This window comes from Balaenoptera ricei, chromosome X, assembly GCF_028023285.1.
Source record: "Balaenoptera ricei isolate mBalRic1 chromosome X, mBalRic1.hap2, whole genome shotgun sequence".
Lineage (NCBI taxonomy): Eukaryota > Metazoa > Chordata > Mammalia > Artiodactyla > Balaenopteridae > Balaenoptera > Balaenoptera ricei.
In genome coordinates, this window is record NC_082660.1 from 85,118,902 (window position 1) to 85,126,298 (window position 7,397).

The following is a 7,397-nucleotide window of genomic DNA, read 5'->3' on the forward strand; positions in this document are numbered from 1 at the left end:
TTAATCTTACTATATTAATGTCATGACTGTGTTTAATTACACACTTGCCAAAATATTTAGCATGTAAAAAGAAGGTTTTTAAAAAATATTTAATGCCTTCATATTGAAGCTGGTTTACTGTAAGCAAGTTGAGTGCCAGACCTCTAGTACGCTGTATGTCTTGTTACATAAAACTACTGCCAAAACCTTAGCAAGTATGCTGTTTAAAAATTTCTTGTCTTAAGCATTAATATTGAATTAAAATAGGAGTTAAATTTAGGAGATTATAATCCTTCTGTTTCACATTTTACTAACATTTGGAGTTTGTTGCCTCATGTTTGTTGCTGAATCACGTTTACCACTATGCTGAAATAAGTTGAAATTTATTTTTACTCTACATTTTTTATATCAGAGTAATATGAATTATAAATTGATGTCTAACAAAAACACCTGTTACAGAGGATGTGCTAATTGTAATGTCATATGTACAAAGTATTTTAGCATGAGGAGAGAATAAATAGCTATTTTTTTAAATAGCTGATTTCATGTCAGCTCCCTTGAATCACAAGTAAAATTATTATAAAGATAGAAAACATCTGGTAGATAAATAACATATTGGGTCCCCAAATTTTTGCAGTGCATACCCCGGAATCTCTCAGTAACATTCTTGGACCATTATAAATGTAATGCCTTGTTAGGTCACATTGAAGCTTCATAACTTTAGCTGTTTCCTAAAATATATGTCTATATGCTGATAAAAACTATTGTATTTAAGAGATATTTTCTATCCATATAGAGTTTTTCAAAAATTGTTTTTCATTAAAATATGAAAAAAAGCTTATATTATTTGTAGAATGTGGCAAAGACATTAACAGCTATCAAATATCTGTGTGCCCCCATTCACTTCCCAGCCCCTTGTAGTTAGGCAATGCCATTTATTACTTCTAGCAGAGGGATTACAGAGAGATTATAAACAGAAGTGATGTGTCGTTTCAATACCGGAGCAGTAAAAAGTCCTGCGTGACCCTCCAGCTCTCTTTACCTGCCATGAGGACCTGAAAGCAGTGTCCTCCAAGTAGTGTACCTACAAGATGGATGCAACCTGTATCTCTAAGTTGCTATTTGTAAGGGGCCTGCCCTGGAGAGCTGATGGACTTACAGTGAATGTTCTGAGTGTGAGAAATAAATTGCTATGTGTTAAGCTACTGAGATTTGGGGTCTTTTTTATTACCACAGCAATCACCTATCCTACTCTAAGTAGTAACATAGAACTCTAGAATGTCTGTTTCATTATTTACATAAAATAATTCACGTATTTTCTATCACATCTTTGTGTAATCAGCAGAATGATTCAGAGGTGATCATTTATGCCATAGCAGAAGTAAATGTTATTTAATAAAATAACATTGGTTTTTATGTAATGACTGAAGAAGAGGGTGGTCTAGCATATTTCATACTTATCAGCAATGCTGACTGTCTAGGAAGTCAAATTACTTCATTATTCCTCTGATTATGGCCAAAACAATCTTCCAGTAAAGGTTTTAGGAAGGCAATTTTAAAAGCACTCATGGGAACTCAATAAAGAGCAGGGATGCTATTTTTTAGATGTAAGTATAGACGATGGTAGAGAAAAGTGATATGGAAATATGTAAAGGACAATAGACTAAGTAGATATAGGTGAACATTTAATATGTAGCCTCCAGACTGAAAGCAAAATAACTTATCCTTTATGTGAAAAGCACTAAAGTTCTTATTAGTGATGTGCTTTATGTGATTCATAAGAATAGCTTTAGCCATAATATTCAACTAACTGTGGGAAGGGAAGCAGTGGGAAAGTCAATAAGAAAGTAGACAGGAGAGGGGGAAGATCAGTACAATCTAGATTAGGAATGTAATTGCAAGCACAAAAAGAAGAGTTTGAAAGATCTCAGGCTGAAAATAAAGGATTAGATTGGAGATAAGGAGAATGAATAGAATTGGGGGTTCTGGTTTTATATCGTGATAGTTTCTTTGTCTATTACAAATTTATTTTGAGAAAGTTTCACCTTTGACATTGTGATTCTGTAGTCATTTTCTGTTTGACCATATTTATTTTACCAAAAAAAGAAGTATTTAATTTGTGATATAGATTTGAAGCTACTTCATGACTCATGAAAATTGTAGTCAAATATTCAAACATACCCATGTACTTTAGAGCTGCAAATAAGATGTGTTATTTCTAGTCCTTCCTGAGCCACAAATAAGATGTGTTCTTTCTTCAGGTGACTCTATCACTTTTATTTGACTCTTTCATTACACACCTCAATCTACCTTGTATTATGTATTTTGTGTATCTATGGACTCAAGTTGTTAAGAGCGCTGGCTCTTGGCTAAGCACTACGTTAAAATTCTCACCCTGCCATTTCTTGATGTGTGACCCTATGTAAGTTAATTCACCTTTTATGTGTCTGTTTCCTCAGATAAAAATCAGAAAAATAACAGTATCTATCTCTATGGTTGCTATGAGAATAAAACAAAATAACATTTAAAGCATTTAACACAGTTCTTGGAACATAGCAAATACTCAGTGAATGCTATCTCTTCTTTTCCCTCCTCTTCCTATCATCATCATCATCATCATCACCATTATTATTATATCATCATTTCCCTTTCTGCACTGTAACCTCCTGAAAGGTAAAGGCGGTTTCATCTTTTATCTCTTGCAATGATGGTACACAGCATTTTGCACATGATAGGTGCCTTGTGATTTTCATTAAATTGAATTAGTTGGTCAGGCCCTGGGAAAAAGGAGAATCTGAATAAATCCAATGTACCAATGCTATGTATAAGCTCCCTGACTCACTTTTTAAACAGTTTATTGAGATATAATTCACATGCCATAAAATTCACATTTTAAAAATATGTGGTTCGGTTTTTTTAGTATTCTCACAGATATATGCAAGTGTAACCACAATCAATGTTAGGACATTTTAATCACCTCAAAAAAGAAACTCCATATCTTATCCTCCCCACCACCCCCCAGCCTCCACATACTTTCCGTCTCTATAGATTTTATATAAACGGAATTATACAATATGTGGTCTTTTGTGGCCGACTTCTTTAACTTAGCATAATACTTTCAAGGTTCATGTGTTTTGTAATATGTATCAAGGACATTTATACCAAGATAAAATGAAAGAAAATCTAGTGCATCTTACCAAATTTCTGCTAGAACCAGAAGAAATGCCACTTTCCATACATAGATATGCTGGGCATCATTAATCTGACTTGCACTTCTTTATTTTTTGCTATTTTTATTCTTTTCCATTATGGCTTATCATAGGATATTGAATATAGTTCTCTGTGCTATCAAGTAGGACCTTGTTGTTTATCCATTCTTTATATAAAAGCTTACATCTGCTAACCCCAACCTCCCACTCCATCTCTCCCCCAGCCCCCTCCCCCTTGGCAACCACAAGTCTGTTCTCTATGTCTGTGATTCTGTTTCTGTTTCATAGATGGGTTCGTTTGTATCATATTTTAGATTCCACATATAAGTGATATCATATGATATGTGCCTTTCTCTTTCTGACTTACTTCACTTGGTGTGATAATCTCCAGGTCCATCCGTGTTGCTGCAAATGGCATTATTTCATTCTTTTTTTATGGCTGAGTAATATTCCATGTATATATGTACCACATCTTTATCCATTCTTCTGTCGATGGACATTTAGGTTGTTTCCATGTCTTGGCTATTGTGAATAGTGCTGATTTGCACTTCTTTAAAATCCTGATTATACAGCAAGCTACTTGAGGGATTGTATTTTCCAGATGTAAAAATGTTCAAATAAGTATTCATAAGAAGAAACTGGATCAATTTTTATGATGGAGGCTGATAATATTAACACAACACAAGTATGATTCTGTGCTCAGAAACTTGCCAAGAGCAGAACTGTTTTAAGGATAGCTTGGATATGCTAATATTCCCTCCAATAAGCTACTATGACTGGTATAATTCAGAACTCTATATATGGTATTTTCAGATGTCTTTTCTCAGAAGCTGTTTGCAAAAATTAATAATATTGCCATGATAAATCATCTTATTGCTAGTTATTTTTAACATCTTGTTTCCCACGTGGAGAAAGTAAACCTTTTATTTTTTCCTTGAATTTAAGCTGAAATAAAGTTTATAGAATTATTTTATATGCTGAAAAATGATCACCCATTTTGCTATCTTACTGAGAACTCAAAATGCTATAGCTCTATGGAAACTAATGAAATATAAATAGAAACTAACTTATTAACCATTAAAATAACCATTTGTATCACTTTAAATGGTTATATTATCATCAAATATTTGTATGAACTTTATTTTTCAAAAAAATCTTGATCAAATGTTTTTAGCAATAATACTATCTAAGAATGAATGGTTAAAATATGATCTTGTAAAATCCAGGTTATTCTCCACACAAGAAGAAAAACCTGGGTGGTTTGAGAGTCTCTGCATTTGGTTTGTACATCCTGCTCTGTGACAGGCCTGCCGACTATGAGGTTAGTATTCCCACCATTCAGGCTATTCCCTGATGTTTTTAGACTCTGTGGAATTACATCAAAGAGCTTCAGATAATAATGCTGACAACTCAGGAAAGCATTCATTCATTCATTCATTCATTATTTTACTTATGGAGTCTGACTATACGTAGTACTTTCATGAAAAGCCTGTTTCACAGAAATAATTAAAGGATATCTTCAAAAACTTTTAGTTGATAATAAAAATTAAAGATTTTGAATAAATAAATAAAAAAATATAAGTTTTGAACCCTGTTCCCCATCTTGTTTCCTTTGATAGCATTGTATCAACCTCTTACAGGATTCAAGTACATAGTGCGGCCAAAGGACCCACCCACCCCACATTCTTTGAAGGACTACTGTAGGCAGTAAAGTCTCCCACCAAGGGAACTTTGCATTAACTCCTCCCCAACCTCATGGCAGGATTGTTGTTGCATATGTTTAAAATAAGTACTTATGTACTTCTTTGTTTCTGGACTTGAAAACCCCTTTTCATATTAGTATTTCTAAGTCTTTTCTATACACAGACAATTGCAGCTGTCTGTTGATAGCCATGAGACTACCTTCCTCCCATCCCAGTTCAGAACCTAGGCCAGACCTCAACTGCCAATCATTTTACCTATGCATAGTTATTATATAGTTGACATTAAATGCTATGAAACAGGGGCTTGGTATAAGTTATTTGGTTTGGATTAGTCCATGTTGCAGCTTTTACCATAAACTTTATTTGCAAATTTAGGTGCAAAAACTTAATGCCAAATTTAGAGGCAGTACAGTGTGGAGATTAAGTGTGCAGGCCTTGGAGACAGACTGCCTCACAGAAGCCCTACAATTAAATAAGTTAATCCATGGAAATATTTAGGCTTTAAAACTCTCCAGCTTTTCAATCACTCCTATCATTTCCATTTCAAAAGCAACAGATATCCCTTTGCATCCCAATATAGCACCCCACTGCACCCCAAGTCTTAATACTACCTTGCCTCACATGTGTGTGTATATATCTACATCAATACATCACCAAAGTGCAAATAGTAAAATAAATTCCCTGTATTTTTTAAGAACTCATTTTCTCCTGTCTTCTCTTCATGAAACATATTGTCTTCTTTCACAGAGGTAATTGTCTTTCTGTCTTTAGTGCCCCAAAACAAAATAACTTATTTTGTTATCAGTATATCTCACTTTCAACCCATCCACCCCACATTCTAATATTTATTCAATTAGTTTACCTAAAACTCTTTTTAAAGATGTATCCTATTTATTTCTTACACCAAACTTCACAAGATTAATTTATCTAGATCTTCTTCAGATATAATCCACAGGAAGATGTTTCGCTTTGTTATAGCCTCTTTACTCAGATAAAGATTTTACCAGTATGACAAACAATAGAAAGTAAAGAACCATATTTTTTTTTTTTTAGTGTTAGTTATTTTGTTTGTTTGTTTGTTTATACTGTAGGTTCTTATTCGTCATCAATTTTATACAAATCATTGTATACATGTCAATCCCAATCGCCCAAAAACCATATGTTTTAATCCCATTACATCCATCACAAACGAACAGGAGGGAAACCAGTGAATAAAATCCATGACCTAGTATAACTCAAAACAATCTCAATTGTATGTCAGTACATAAAACAAGATAAAATAGAAAAATAAATATCAACCCACCAAATTTGAAACTTTAAAAAGACATATTTTTGCCATTAAGCAGTCACTTAATGACTGCTCAAGCCTGGTGGCCATATATTTCTAGGTATAACGAAGAATCCCATATGAATAATTTCTATAAGCCCAATAGTCCTTTGTAATATTGCATAAATCTTTAACAATCAAATTCTAAAAGACAATTGCAGTTAAGCAACAAGACAAAAAATGATTACCTCCAAAATATATATCCATGTATATACACAAAAATTTTAGAAACTGCCTATAGATATCTGGCACATACCCACCCAGCCATAGATTGTAGGTTGTACCAAGAGCACTGCCTAGGGGATTGTATCAATCAGAGATCCAATCATTTAACAGAATGCACACACAAATTAGGATAATTTAAAAGGGTTTATTTATAAAAGGGTTTTTTACAAAGGTGTTGGCAGAATGTAGGAGAACCATATGAGATAGTGCAGTAACCTGGGGCTAATAATAATGAGCTGTTACAACTTATACACCTGAAGAGGTAAAAGTTGTGTATAGAAGACTGCCTTGAGTTGAGCATGGTCACAGTCAGCTTGAGCTGACATTTCAGAGAACAAATACCGTGATCTCACTTCTCTCTTTCTTTCTGATCTCCTGTCTTTGTTCCCCATTAGCTGTACTCAACTGGAAATCAGAAGTCATGGGATCTCGTCAATATAGTCCAACATAAATCAGCCTCCTGGGGCACCAAGCCAGTTGAAAAAGGGTGGAGAGAACAGCTGCGGGGGCAAATGAAAGATAACCAGCACTGTACACTCCTTTTGCACCTCAGCATCCGTTCTTGACCTTCATCTGAGTAAAAATTTCATGTCTCCACTAATGGGTTGCATGAAGTCACACAAGCTACCATATCATTGCAGGGTGATGTCATTTTGATCATACTCCATGTAAAATATTAGCCACTACTGAGATTATTCATTAAAACAGTGGTGGAGTGTAGGGGAGAAGATAAAAGAACAAAAAACATAGTGCTGTATTTTTCTCCTCTGTGACTATTCATGAGGCTATATTGGTAACCACAGCTGCCTTTCCTCTCCCATTCTCTGCTCCCCTTACCCTCTGTCAGCACCTGGATGGATGAGGTTCTTCACCTAGTTGGGTGTAACAAACCTTCATTCCTGAATGATCTGAGTCCTGTGGTCCTGACTTTGTTGGGTTGTTGCAGTTTTCAGT

General features: G+C 34.4%; 1 protein-coding gene across 1 annotated transcript in view; it reads left to right on the forward strand.

Moving 5' to 3' along the window:
- FAM133A (family with sequence similarity 133 member A) overlaps window positions 1-7,119 on the forward strand; it is a 59,458-nt gene extending 52,339 nt beyond the window's left edge. The window contains exons 2-3 of the transcript XR_009500228.1: window positions 4,415-4,509; window positions 6,839-7,119. The gene's annotated coding sequence lies outside the window, so the exon portion shown is untranslated. The remainder of the gene's footprint in view (window positions 1-4,414; window positions 4,510-6,838) is intronic.
- Window positions 7,120-7,397: the final 278 nt, after the last annotated feature.